This window comes from Phaethon lepturus, unplaced genomic scaffold (assembly GCF_000687285.1).
Source record: "Phaethon lepturus isolate BGI_N335 unplaced genomic scaffold, ASM68728v1 scaffold47121, whole genome shotgun sequence".
Classification (NCBI taxonomy): Eukaryota; Metazoa; Chordata; class Aves; order Phaethontiformes; family Phaethontidae; genus Phaethon; species Phaethon lepturus.
Genome location: NW_010516459.1, coordinates 2,038 through 16,416, shown reverse-complemented (window position 1 = coordinate 16,416; position 14,379 = coordinate 2,038).

Genomic DNA, 14,379 nt, shown 5'->3' with positions numbered 1-14,379 from the left:
CTGCTGAACTAGGCACTGTGCAAACAGAGAACAAAGAAGGTTTCTGCTCAAAAGCTTAAAATCTGAAGGTAATCTTAAAATTGGGTTTGGTCAGGATTTCCTCACTATTTCCAAACTGTTGTACAGTCGGATGTAGCTGAGTGATTTATTCGGATTTCCAGGCCATACAAGCTTCGAAATGGTAACCCCTCCAAGCCATAGGAGAGGTGATGTACATACACAGAAACCTATTCTGACATGTGTTAAGAAAACTCTTAGACCAGCACAGCAACTTTCCTTCTTAAGCAAAACCGCTTTTGTTTTGTTCTGCAAAAATGCCTGTGCAACTCGCCTTCTTTGAAACAAACACCAGATGTGTTTTGCTGTGGTTCTGGATCTCACTCTGACTTCATAGCAGCTAAGAAATTGCTTTTCTGAAAGAGTATGTTTAGGTAGTTAATCATTAAGGTCTGCAGGGTAATCTTGGAGGAAAAAATAACTGAATGAACAAGGCCTTACAATATTCAGTATTTCAATTTAGCCATTTATTTATCTTGAGGGTGCAGGGATGTGAGATTGCTCTGTGTGTAAATGAGATTCTGGGACATGTACCTTTCTTCAGATACAGACTTGCTAAAAGATAGTCTAAAGGTAAGAGTTTAAGGAAACTCTACTTTCTTACCACCCTGTAGTTTTCCACCCTCGGGTAACTACTCAGAGACTCTGCTGGGAGCTCTGTCATGTCAGTGCCTGGCACAGAGCATGCCAGAAGTTCAAAACAATTTGCTAATTTTGTATGTAAATTCAAAAGTTACCTCTGCTTCATGGTCACTCTTTTTTCAATAGTCATACCTTTGCCTTGACAATGAAGGATGAAAATGAAATTTGATAAAAGCAATTCTCGACTCAAATGTACCAGTATCTAACCCAATAGTTATCACCTCTACCAAGACCTGCAACAGTCTGAGGAAGGATGCCTGGAACAGCAGTAATCCTCTTCCTGTTAAGCAGAGGAGGGGCTTGCACAGGATGCTGAACCACCCAACTTGTATGCTTTCCAAGGAGCTTTGCATTCTTGGCTTCAATATTGTGAAGGTCTTAAATGCCCTTGAACCACATTGTCCCTGATGTAGCCAGTGAGCCTCAAGTATCGGTGAGAACCCCCTCATAGGTGCCTCTGCTCAGTTTCTAGTTGGTCCTTTCTGTTGTCTGCCAGAAATCACCTTTAGTTCCTGTTGGGGCTGTTAGGTGGATGTCTGGCATCCCGTGAAACAGACTACTGGGTTTAATTTTATTTTTTTCTTTTGCTGTTAATCAACACAAACGGTTCTGCAGAAAAACAGAAGGCAAAGCAAAACTATGGGATAAAAATGAGAAGGAAGACATAATATTAGTGGTTTGATTACAGGTAGCTTGCTGTAACAGGTCAGCAGTTGGGAGCCATTACAAAGAAGGGGGAAGAGGGAATCATGATCCCAGAACGGGATATTTTCAACAACTGCCTAGGTAGGAAGAAACTACGATGTCAGCGAAGTGTTTGTGACTGCTAACTCCCGAAAGCCAGCGGGAGTGACTCCCTGTGGATGCTATGGAAATATAATTAGTATTGAGCATTCTGTTAATTTTACATGGAAACTAGCACAGCGATAGGTCCCCCTCCTGAGTTACTGAAGGACTAGTGCAAGGACTGAGGGTGGCAGTCAGGATAAAAGGAATAGAGAGGTAGAAGAAATGGCAACACGACTAAGATGTACAGGAAGTAATTCAAGGTTTAACAGTAGCATGAAGGAAAGTGGATTAAAAAGCCAGAAGTGAGCCCACAGGAGGAATGCGTGCATGCAGAGAAGGAGGTGTTGGATGAGCAAAGCAGAAAAGCACTTGCAGTGGAGTTGGTTAAGGTCTTGAGGGAGGTTTGAAAGTGTTTTATAGTATGAAAAATGCTACTAGAGGTCAGGTGCATGTATCGGCTGACCCACAGCAACTCGCCATGTGCTTTTAGTCCTCTGCAAATGCGAAGGGAAGATATAAACTGCAGGGAAAGATACTTAAGCTAAATTTTACCTTGTATTTGCAAGGAACAAGTTTAATGCAAATGTTGGTTACTGCAGCCCGACTATTAGTTACAGCTTATTATGTGGCAACTCAGCCGTGTGTCTCAACCTTCTTCTGAAGTCCAGCCTACAATCTGTGTGGAAAGATGCTCAGCAAACACTACAGGTTACGTTGCCCAACTGTTCTATCGTCATGCAGTTACGTTGCTTCAGGGGACTGACCCAGCTCCAGTCCGTGTGGGCTCAGAGATCTTTACGCTGCTCCTCAGTGCACAAGGCTTATATGCTGAATGTGAATTAATGATGAAGGGAATTGTGTGGAAACGAAGCTCGCTTTAAAAAACCTTATTACCTTGAGGTTGTTTAAACCGTAGAGAACAGCCCGTAGCAAAACAGGTAATGTGTTTGAAGCAAGATTATGGGCGGTGGGTTTGTTTTTGCTGGGAAAGAGAGAAATTATGAGGTGAGATACAGGAGGCTTTCTCAATCCTGAAAGGATTAATAGTCAGGGCGAGCTTTCCAAGCTAAGCAACCCCTGCTCTGGATGGAAAGTAGTAATGTATGGTAGAAAAGGTGAATTCCTCAATGACTGAATTTTAGGCTGGAAAAATATGATATTGGCAGTATATGAACGGTCATAATGAGGATAAACTTACTGCCATTCAGACATCCTTCAGGGCTGAGGGAGCACTGTTTATTAATAGTGTATTATCGGTCTAAAGTGTAATCTGAAATACGGGGAACTAGAAGTAGGTAAGAAAGGGTGTTTCAGGGGTGACTGTCTCATGCAGGGGGTAACTAACATCTTAAATTATTAAGGAATGTAACTGAAGCAAAGGATTCCAGCGTTATCTAGGCTGGCTGCTGGAGAAGGAAGACCCTGCAGGAAAGAGACAGACTAAAACCCTTAAAAGGTACAGTAGGTCTTAACAATTTTTCTTTTTTTCCTTTTAGTTTTATGTTTGTTTGGTGGTGGTTTGTGGGCTTGTTTTTTTTAATTAAGATGTCTGCAGGAGCTGTGTCCTATGCTGGCTCTTTTTTTCCCCTTCTTCAAATTACCTGTAAGGAAAAAAGCATTTGACCTTCTGTAAATAGGCTTGAGGTACTTGTTTATTAATGTGAAGATAAGAGACCATACAAGGGTCTCTGCAGCGTACATGTGAAGGTAACTGAATCAAGACCTCTGGTAGCAAGCAAGCAAAGGGGAATTTGGTGATTTTATTTATGGCTGCAGGCTGAAATAATTGATATTTTCTGATCGGGGAAGGCCCTGGACTTTGGATAGTCAGAGGCATTTCAATTTGTGATTGAAATTCTTTAGCAATGTTGCACGGAACTATGGCTGATTTTGCCATGCTCACCTCCAACCACTTTTATTAATGCATTGGTGGGTCTCTCTTAATTTATTAAAATTTTAGCCATTTATGTGAGCTCATCTTGTCTGTTTTGGTCCACAGGCACTAGGCAGTTAGTTGAAAGATTTTTACATGCACTGAAAACCTTTTGTGGCCTTTATCCCCAAGTCAAACCGCAGTTTCTGTACCCCACCTCTCCTGCTCAGCCCTTGCCCACATGCACACGCATTTGAAGGACGTCCAGGTGGCTCCCAAAAGGCAGACAGAGGTTTTAGGAAATGCCTGTGACCCCTAATCAGCCTGGTCCACGTAACTCCCTAGGGTAGAGGAGGGAATTCCAAAGTTTTGCCTAGAGAAGCACATATTTGTGTGTCACATCATTTCCAACCTTTTATTCTGGATCTGTAAACACCCTGTAAAAAAATGTCCCATGGCAATGTGGAGCCCACAGTAGCAGATTTAAGCCTGCAGACGGTAGACCTGTTTTTTCCATTTACTTTTCACAGGCCCTTTAGAAGTAGTTTGTGGGGTTTCCCCTGGGAATCTCAAGCCAGGGATTGCTGGTCACTGCTCTTGCTGTGCTGGAGAGTCAGGGAGAGGAGAGGGGCTCCTGCAGCAGGTGATTCGTAAGGCAGGTAAGCCAGTTGCCACCCGGAAGAGAAGGAAAGGAGAAGAAATCTCCTTTGGGAGAAACCAAACATTAGAGGAGAAGGCAGATTAAATGGAGTCCTGAAACAGGTAGGAAACTTGCGCCCTGTTGTGTGTCTCTCTCTTTCACGGCTGCTCTTACAGCTTTCTTACTCTTCTGGGTTCATGCCAAGATCATAAAAAACAGGTAACGCCACGTTCCATGCTGTGGAGCTCTCTGGAGACAGAGCAGGCGTAGTGTAACCGAGGAGATAAATCTTGAGGGACAAAGATGAAAGGGTGTTGGCTTGAGAGAGGATTCTTCAAATGCAAGGTGCCTCTATCTGTCACACGTGCAGAATTCTTAACAAGTCATCACAGAGCAGTGCACAGTCCTGACGCGGCCCTGGGCATGCAATGCAGTGGAAATACTCCACTCGGAAAACATCAGTGTCCTGTCATAAATTGAAACGATCAACTCCGTTACGTAGGTAGCACGGTTAACTTTTACGGTATCTCCACCCAGTGCAAGGGGCATCTCAAGAACTTGGTGTGAGCCTGCTGTATTTTCATTTGAGATTCTTTCATTTGTCTTAAGTGCGCAAATTTCAGTCAACTCTAGTTGGTTTGAAAAATAAAGGAGGCCATGTGGTAAAAGTTATTCAGCATAACACTGTCTATGGGTCAAAAATTCAGTATACCTCCTAGAAGACTGTGAAATAGTAGAACAAACTACTGCATCTTCCCTGCACAGACATTTACAGGAGTTGAAACTGGGGGAACCAGCTAATTAAAGTCAGGGAGACAGAGGCAAGTGATCAGGATTCTGTGAACCCTCCTGCATTCCTGTTTATTTAGATTGCAGTCTTCTATAGCCATACATACATAATACACAATTTAAATGCAAGTGCTCTTCCTTTCACTCTTCCCAAAAATACCTATAGCTCTTCTTCCATCGAGGGCGAGCCAACAGCATAGCAAGCAAAGCCCGCTTTCTGCAGTTTTGGCAAGCACCACTAGGAAAATCTATCGTGTTATCTGTTCATTGACTTGGAAAAGGTATCAAACATCTTCCTCATATACATACTTGAAGAAAGTACAAATTGCTGTAACAGTCAAGCAAAGTCGTACATTTTCATACATCAAAGCTAAGTCCTGGTGGTACTGAGTGTGATGGAAAGAAAGAAGAAAAACACTTTTTGACTTCAGTGACCTCTAGTCTAATAATCTTTATTTGCTGTGTTAAAATATTTTAAAAGCCTCCCCTGTAAAAAATAAACTATACTCAGAATATCCTACAGTTTCATGTTGGACTATCATCATTGTGAAAACCTGGTCGCTTTTTCAGTTTGTAAAAACATAAGAGATCTATATTAGCCTTTCCATCCTCGTCCCAGCGCATGCAGCAGATTTTTCACCACTATGCTATTTTCAACCTGAGCCTTAAAAAAACAACATAATGCAGCAGACTGAATGACAGATGCTGGTGTTTCCATAGTGTTTCCTGGTGGGGGCAAAAAAAAAAAAAGAAAAAGAATGAAATGAGAAAAGAACAAACAAAAATGTTTTTCTTGCAACTCAGTTCTACACTGAGCTCTTTCTAAAAGTATAAACGTGAGCAAGTCCACACCAGTTTGTCTGGAGCAAGGGGCTGGTTGTTGCAAGGTGAAGGTACGCTCTAGGTGTACCCTCTGGGACCAGTCCTGACCTTCTGTATATAGGCTTCCAACAGCATAGTGGTTACTTTATTGGAGGTGTTTGTCGCAGAGCGAGTGTTTCAGTGGAGATATTTTTCACTGGGAGATCTGATACCCTGAAACGCAACTACCTTTGCGAGGCTTTGTGAGATACCTCAAATGTGTTGCACTATGGAGATTTATTTCCGTGTGTGAGTACATCGTCTTTCAATGAGGACCTCCAGGAAATCTTATTTGTGTGAAATTACAGAAAGGAGTGCATTTGCAGGGATGGAAGTGGGAGTGTGACCAGCACTTTACAAGCTCTCATGAATTTAGGTACTCAAAAAATATAGAGTCCCCAGGACAAATGATGGTCAGTTGTTTGCATTGCTGAAAGTCTAACCAGACTTCATGTGCTGGTCTTTCACATACCAGGAATGGAACTGGCATTACCCCCTCAACACCCCTGTAGCCCTTTCTTACGTCTCCAGCACTTAAATGCTGTACCTCTATGCCAAAAGTTTGAGCCGCATCCTTAACACATCCTTTAGCCCGTGCTGACTAACCACATTGACAAAATTCACTCCCAGATTGATTTAATCTTCTTCATCTCCTTCCCACCCCCCCGCCCCCGCCAATCCTGTTGAAATTAAAATGTACTAGCATCACTTCTTGCCAGGTTTGTCACTACTTCGCACAGCAATGCTGTGGCTGCACCTGGATCAGCAGTATCCCACTCCGGCTCCCTGGATGCATTTTTTTTCAGCAGGGAGAAGTGCTGCATGAGAGCTAGTCTCTGCTGTTGCGATGCCACCCCCATCTTCACCCCCCTTTGGCCTTTATGGATTACTGGTGAAACTCACTTGTACAGTTTGGATGTTTGATAGATAAAGCACGTATTAAAAAAAAAAAAAGGAAAAAATATAAACACAAAAATCTCAACACTGTGCATTCAGTGTCTTTTCTTTCTAGCTTAAAAGAAGGAAGGTAAATAATGTCAAGTCAATGAATATCAGATATATTTTTTGACTGTACATTACAGTGAAGTGTAATCTTTTTTTTACAACTGCGAGTCCATCTTATTTATTCTTGTAAATGTTCCCAGACAATGTTTGTAATATGGGCTGTGTTGCAAATCCATAAAATAAATCTGTGATCTGAGATTAATGTTTTACTAAGAGACTCTTGTACTTGTGGTTTTATTTTGCACTTAGAGGGGACAGTACGTTGCAAGCACTACCATCAGAAATGGTCAGCTGGTTGCGTGGAAGAAAACAAGACCAGCTTCTTGTCACAGTGATGGGCAGCTGGCTTTGCATCACGGTTATCATTCAGGAGAAGCTAAAGAGCAGCAAAGAGAATTCACTGGGCACTTCGGTCTAGCTGCAGATTTTGAGTCGCCCCTGTCAGAAAGCCTGTGCACGTGAGCTAAGTTTTTTTTTAAATTTAGTCTTAGCAGTGTGAGTTAGCGCAAAACATGTTTTTGCAACATTTTCTTTCTAAGGAATATTACTATATCGTTTCCTTGGTGCTCAGTGCTGAACAGCGATCGCCAATAGGTTACTGAGATGTTCTATAGACAGACATGGAAGGGTTATTTTGTGCAGACGTTGCGTCCCAAACCCAACCAGAGGATATGGGTGTCAGTAGTGAATATTTTCACAGGTTTATCAGCAGGCTGCCTTCTTTTGGTTTGCTACCCTCGTTTATTAACAGACACATGCGGCGGTGCTTGCCGTCCGATTGAGTCGGTGCAAAGTAGTAGACTCTAGGCAAGAATGTGGACAAGGCTGCTGAGCTCTGAAGACGCTTTATTCCCAGAATACAAATAGGAGTGCATCAAGATTCACAGCTTAGAGTGTCAGAACAAGAGAGTCCAGCCATGCTATGCTCATACAACCCAACTGGTAAAAACTGCTCTTTTTAGCATTGTTAATTAGCCTTACTAAAAAAAATTTCAAAATAAGGCATCTTAACAAGGATGATGTAGCTCCTGTTTTTCTTAAAGCCCGGTGAATCTACCTTGGAAGCATGCTTTACTCTTCTTTTCTCTATATATTCACTATTTTATTTTGAAAATGCTTTGTTCTAATTCCTCTTTGTTATGAACAAGTCCGTTACTGCACTAATTATCATCGTTTGGCTCAGATACGGGTGGTTTTTCATTGGCCTGATGAAACAAATTCCCCAGCTTAATTGTGGTGAACATTCAGATATAACTGTTTATTCAAATGGTTCATTATAATGAGATTAGACTCTATAAAACATCCTTCAGTTACAGAGAGTTATCGTTATGCCAGGGAGCCAGTTAGAAGTTGATACGAAAGAAAGCTCCTCACCACAATGTTAGATTGAGAGGAAATTTTACTCGTACAGTCCTAACTGTTTAATAGAGACAGTTGTATAGTCATAGTGATTAATTACAGTTCAGCTTGGCACTTTATCCAGATTTATCCAAAATATTTTACGGTCGCTTGATATCAACGACAGGTTGCATTTATGGAAAGCAAACAGCAGAGACAGTTCTGCCGTATTCCAGATGGTCTTATAAAGACACACATTGAAGTGCCAGCGCTGAGAAATAGGCACAAATTCACCTTTCTGTCCTCTTGTCTGCCCAGCACAAGGACAGCGTTGGGTTAGAGGTGCTGGGGGAAGACTGATGCAGAAGTCTGGAACCCATGGGGGTTCAAAGTGCTTCACAGCCTGTTCCTGTTGCCGTGACTGGCACGTGCCGAGGTGTGAAGCCAACAGACATTTTATCCAGATCAGTCATTGCCTTCCAGTATCAGCTGCTACTTTTCCATCTGTCCCCTGATAACCAGTATCATCATACAGATCCTACTGCAAGGTCTGTCAAGTTTGACAGACGCTCTTTTCCTGAGCTGAAGCCCTCAGTTTCACAAGTTAAACCTTTAAATACCATATCTCGTGCTGAGCTGACTGTGCAGCGGCCGCTTAACAGCAGACTTCAAAACTGGGACTTAATCAGGCATGGCTGTCTACATGGTGGTTTTCCAACTCTAGAGAGGGCACATGGATGATTCTCTTGCTGGTGAGAAAAAGGCCTCTCCAGAGGGTGAATCGGTCTTGGATAAAGACGTCGAAGGTGGATGGGTGGGATTGTCCTCTGGATGTGCCCATTTTGCTCTGCTGATCGAGTTAACTAGCTGACTAGTACTGACTTGGGTGACTAATTTTGAGATGTCCACAATTAGATGAGATGTGTTCCCCCTATTAGTAGATATCTGCAAGCAAATGACCTGTGTCATGAATAAAATGGCATAAAGAAGGAACAGATTTAATGCTTCTTGCTTATGCTTGGAAATTCTTCTTCTGAGCCATCTAGCTGGGCCGTTTCAGGTCCTCTCTTTCTTTTGTCGAATTCCACATTTGAAAACCACTGAAAAATAAATAAATAAATAAAATGCTCTTGTGTGTTAATTTTACTTTTGTACGCTGAAGTATAACTTTAATTTACAGGAATGAAACCAAATAGAGAGACTTGTACTCTTTCTTGAAATGACCTTGTTTTTTATGAGTTATTTCTGTGTCTATTTGGGAGTATGTCATATTTCTTACTATATGTTTATAAATGTATCTATAAATGGCTTGTAAAAGTTTATCCATAAAGTATTTATATATTGTGAATCAGTAGCTACAGAGCATTTATGCTACAGGTTAAGAGGGGTACTTAAAAGTCTGTAAAATTTACTAATGTGTTTATAAACCCCTATAATGTACTCTTTATGCCAAAAGCAATATAATATTTATTACTCCTTTATTAATACATTATAAATTACATACTGTTAAGATAAACTGTAACCTGATGGGATTTTCAGCAATGTGGTGAAATAGCTTTTTTGCTGCGTATATAAATGGTTCCCTCTAAAACAACTGTGAGAGTAAAACAACTTGGCTTGCATAGAAAAATCAGTGAAATATGCAGACCCTTATTCTGGAGATGGCTCAAGCCAGAAGTCTCTCGCAGTCGTCCCCTCGGTAGGCTCACATATAGGATGAACGTGAGCCTGGGACCATGTAGGATCAAGAGGCTGAAGAGCTTGTACTAAATATCCTTTTATTGGAAATTCCCAAAGGTGTTTGTGGGAGTATCCTTGCACTTACGTTTCATGACTGAGTATGCTGAGAGGGAAGGTGAGGCCACCAGTTACTGCCTGAGTCTATTATGTAGGAAACATTTAGCTCGTCTCTCAGCTCCACCATGGACTTACTACCGGCTGTTAGGAAAGTTATTTTGTTGGTACTTACAATACTAAGTTTGTAACGGCCACCTCTGCTACACCTGATTGTGCGATATCACAAATTCAAGGCAATGCCAGGGCGATGGATCTTCCCTCCAAGTAATGTGCTGAATTACGCTTGAACCGACTCAAATTTTTTCCGTCCGTAGGATGCACTTAGGGCTTCCAGCCCAACTGCAGAGCGTGCCGCGAGCACGTACCGTAAGAACCTCCATCCGGGATTGAGGTAGTCCCCTTTTGTGCCTCACTCTTGCAAACGAACCTGTTCCACCAGCAAAGTAGGGAAGCAGTTGTGTGCGCAACTCTGTGTGCAAGCGTGTGTTCTTGCCTGTGTCTTCTGTCACCTCCTCCTCAACGCTGAGCACAAATACACCTCTAAAAGAAGAGTGACTGGAAGGCTTTATTGGCAGTGTTTATGCAATCCAGAGTGCTGACAAGGAAAGAACGGGTTGTCTAGGAAAATGTTGGTGACGTGCAAAGAACCAAAATTATTGTTTTTTTTCTGGTGCCATAGGAACTATCTTGCAAGGAAAAATAGGCTTTGACAAAGGAAGTAATGAGCAAGCCCTGTTCTCTGTGCTTGTGTGTACCCGCGGTTGAGTTAGAGTTACAGCACATGGCTGAATGTGTGAATACACCGCTTGCAAGCAGCCGGTTTCCAGCTCATTTACATAACGAGAGGCGTCGCAACGTGTGGTACTGGTTCCTGCATCAGTTCTGGTATGAAGGATTAGCTGTTACCTGAATCAAAATTAATACCAAAATCCAAAATAAGCACTTGGTTCATTTTTTTTCTACTCTGGATCTTAATGAAATTGTTTGTTTTTCAGATGTGGTATGTAGACGTTACGTTAGCCTTTAAAGATCTGGTTTTTTGCTTGCTACACACCAGTGGTAACACCCCCTCCATCGCTGCAGAGAGAAACTTTGCTTAAGAAACGTGCATGGTATAGGAGAAAGGTTTCTTTGATGTTTGGGGAGGGTTTATTGCTTCCGGTCATGGAGGTCCTCCACACACCCCTTAACCTGTCTTTGGCACAAAACTCTGAGACATGTTGCTCGGTTTTGTGTTGCTCGGAGCTGTTTTGTATCCAGGTGAAGAAAGAACCAAGTGCAGTTATTCTTTCTTAGTAACAGTTTTATGCTGAAGTCTAGAGCCTGCAAGCGTTTTATAATAAACGGGGTCTGTTCGCTGCTTGCGGTGTTACCAGGATATGCCCCTTTTATTTTAATCTGGCTCGCTCCAGATTTCACCGTCTAAAAATGTCCTTGTTCTAGCGGGTGTTGAAATAAAACCCCTACCTCTAGAAATTCGGGTTCCTCAGTGCAGATGTTCTCACCCCGCAGCCGGGACTGAAGGGTGAATCTGTGGCGTAGCCCAGGCTCAGGGCTGGGAAATGAGAAGCAAGTGCGCCCGGGGAGGGGGCTGTGCCCCCCGCTCCGGCTCCCTCTGCACTTCCCCGACAAGTCGCAGCCTCTCCCCGTCCTCTCACCCCAACCAGTGTGCGGGGTCCATGGCAAATAGACCCCTTCCCCCAGCCTCACATTTTAAACAGAATTGCTGCAAAACCGTTCATCGTGCCATGAGCAACTATTAAGTCAAAACTCATCCTGGGCTGTAAACATGCAAATAATTCTCTTGGACAAAGTCCTGCTGCTGTTGCGTGCGTGAATCGGCTTTGCAAGTCTGGAGACTAATTTTTGCAAATTGCAGCTTGGAAAAGATGGGACCGGGCTAAAAAGACACAGTAACACTGGAAATGTAAAGCAGGGAGTAGCTTGCTGAAAGAGGACGGATCTCTGTGAGTACCAGACGTACGAGTTTTTGGTCTGAATGCACGTTGAATAATGTCAGGATTTTATATGCATGAGTCTATGGAAAACATTGCCCTTTCTTCAATGCTACTTCTTTTTTGTCTGCTGCTTTTAAAGTAATTTTCCCACGGTGGACCCTGCATGAAACTGCTCAAGCAGTGGCCAGTCTTTGCAAGCAGAGACCACGAGGAGATCAGAGAGGAACGTTTATTCCTGGGAATCATACTGGATTTTTAGGGAGATAACTCCCTTGCTTCAGGAGGCAATTATTTGCAATTTTCTCGCTCTCTCACAGAATTCTGGGGAAAAAAAAAAAGGAGAGGCTTAGAAGTTATCAGTCCCAAAGTAAGGTCTGGTGTTGATAAGAACATGCTCTACCCTCCGAACCAGAGGGGCAACCTTAAAATAAAAAAAAAAAATGTGTTGCAGATAGATTTAACCTTTTTGGTAAATGCAGTCACACGGAGTGGAAAGACGAAAATGAAATGTTTTCCTAACATATTCCATCCAGTTTGAAACGACTCGTGCGCCGAAATCGCTTTCTGTTACTTCTTCTTTGGTCATCGCTTCCTTGTGCGAAGCTGCCCAAGCTCCCCAGCTGCCCCCCTGCTGGGTGAGGGCCTGGAGAGGGACCCTCGCCGGCGTTTTGATCAAATTCCATTTTGACCTTACTGGCATTTTACACCTTCACTTTTGGGCAATCCAGGCTTATTTTTTTTTCTTAAAAGTTGAACTTCCATAACTCCTGTGTCTTGTATTAGGACATATATATATTTATGTCCACTGCGTGTCTCTGTATGTCCTGTATATGTGTGTAGAACACACATATACACAACTTGCAATGCTTTTATGCTTTGTGCTCATAGCTTTTATGTTACTCCACGTAGGGTTATCTAGCAAGCTCGAGGCTGAATTTGTTGACTTCGGAAGGTTGTAGCCGGGGAGGATGCGCGTTGCAGCGATGCCTCGTGGATGAGGTGGAGGGGGGTTCCTCCATCGCCACATTGGCCAAACGTCAAAGGCCTTGGGAATTTTCTCCCAAACCTTTCCAAACTTTGCTGTTTATTTTGAACGCGACTGCTGTTTCCCTTAGCAGGCACTGTGAGGACGTGGCTAATCGGGCGACAAGGATTTAGGTTTTCTTACAGTCTCATATCTCAGTTTGGTGTGGGAAATTAGAGGCCTAAAACCCTTTCCTATTTCCGCTGTAGCCCGTGCCCAAGCATTTCCCTCCAGCTGAACTGAGCGAGGACTTTACCTTAATTTATATCGCTGCTTTTGGAGGAATATCTGTGTGCTGGGAGGGGGCTGTGTTTGTTCATCAGCGTGGTGGGAACTGTGTGCTGACAAGCAGAGGCAGCTGCTAGGTGGGAAAGAGAGAATATAAATTTCTGCAAGCTCTCTTAAACCTGTTCAAATCTCTGTGCTGTGCAGATAAGGCCAAGCTGTTGTACGAGCTGACGCAGTAGAAACAAACTTCTGGCGTGTGTGTAGCAGTTACAGCATTAGAATTGTAAAGCACCTTTTTTTTCTTTTTTTTTAATCAAGGTAGGATTGATCAAGGCGAGTTTGAAAGGATGATTTGTGCTGCATGTTTTCAGCTAGAAACAGAAAAAGTGAAGAGGGTTGGAAAGGAGGTGAGGAGTCTGAGCAAACACCAACGGTCTCATCTAATCAATCTGGTTGCCTCAAATGTCATCACTATTTTACCTCAATTACCTTTTAGTCTCAGGATATCACAGATTTTAGTGTCCTTTAAATGAGGAAAAAAACCCGCCTCTTCCCTGGTGCAATCCTTCCTTCAAGGAAGCATTAACCTAAGATCTCTGCCTAAACTGACCGCTACCTTTATCTCGGTGATAAGAACGTACAATGAGCTGGAAGCAAGTGGATTTGGTTTTCGGCTTAGGGACTTGGCTCCTTGGTGTCAGCAGGTGACAGCAGCCGTCCCGGCGCCCTGCCAGCCCCCAGCACCCCGGCGTGAAGGGTTTGTTCTCTCCGGCTCCGTAGCCAAGGAGGAATCTAACAAAACCTTTTAAAAACTTTGGAGACCTGACTTTCACCCAAAGGAGAACATGAGCATCTCCTAGAATTGTGACGACTTCGGGTCTAAAACGTTCTGCAAATATACACAAAACAGACATTACCCAGTCACGCAAGGACGTGATTGCATGTCGCTCAGCAAAACGCCTCTGAGCAAGCTTGTGCTCTCGGTCTCTCCCGTTCCCTTCTTCCCTGCCCGCTTTGAGACAGGCTAATCGCAAAGCTCTGAGTTGTATTGGAAGGGCTGCCTTTAAAATCCGAGGTCTAGCCCTGGTTATAGTAAAGCTGCAGGAAAATAAAAACAATGTATTAATGTATTTTCTGATTGCAGAAGTACCACACTAAACTGAAACTCGGGTATAGCCGCGCTTCTTAAGAAATTTGTGAGTCAGAAGTTTCTGTTACAACGTTGTAAAAACCGCTTGAAAATGTAAAGGAAAAGACCGTACGTATAAAGCCAAGTGCCTTGCGCTGTGGCTGTATTCTCAGAACAAAATCCCGAGATGTTCCCAGACAGTGGGGAGAGCAGTGCAGGACCTGGGAGTGCTATAAAACAGAGGGAATC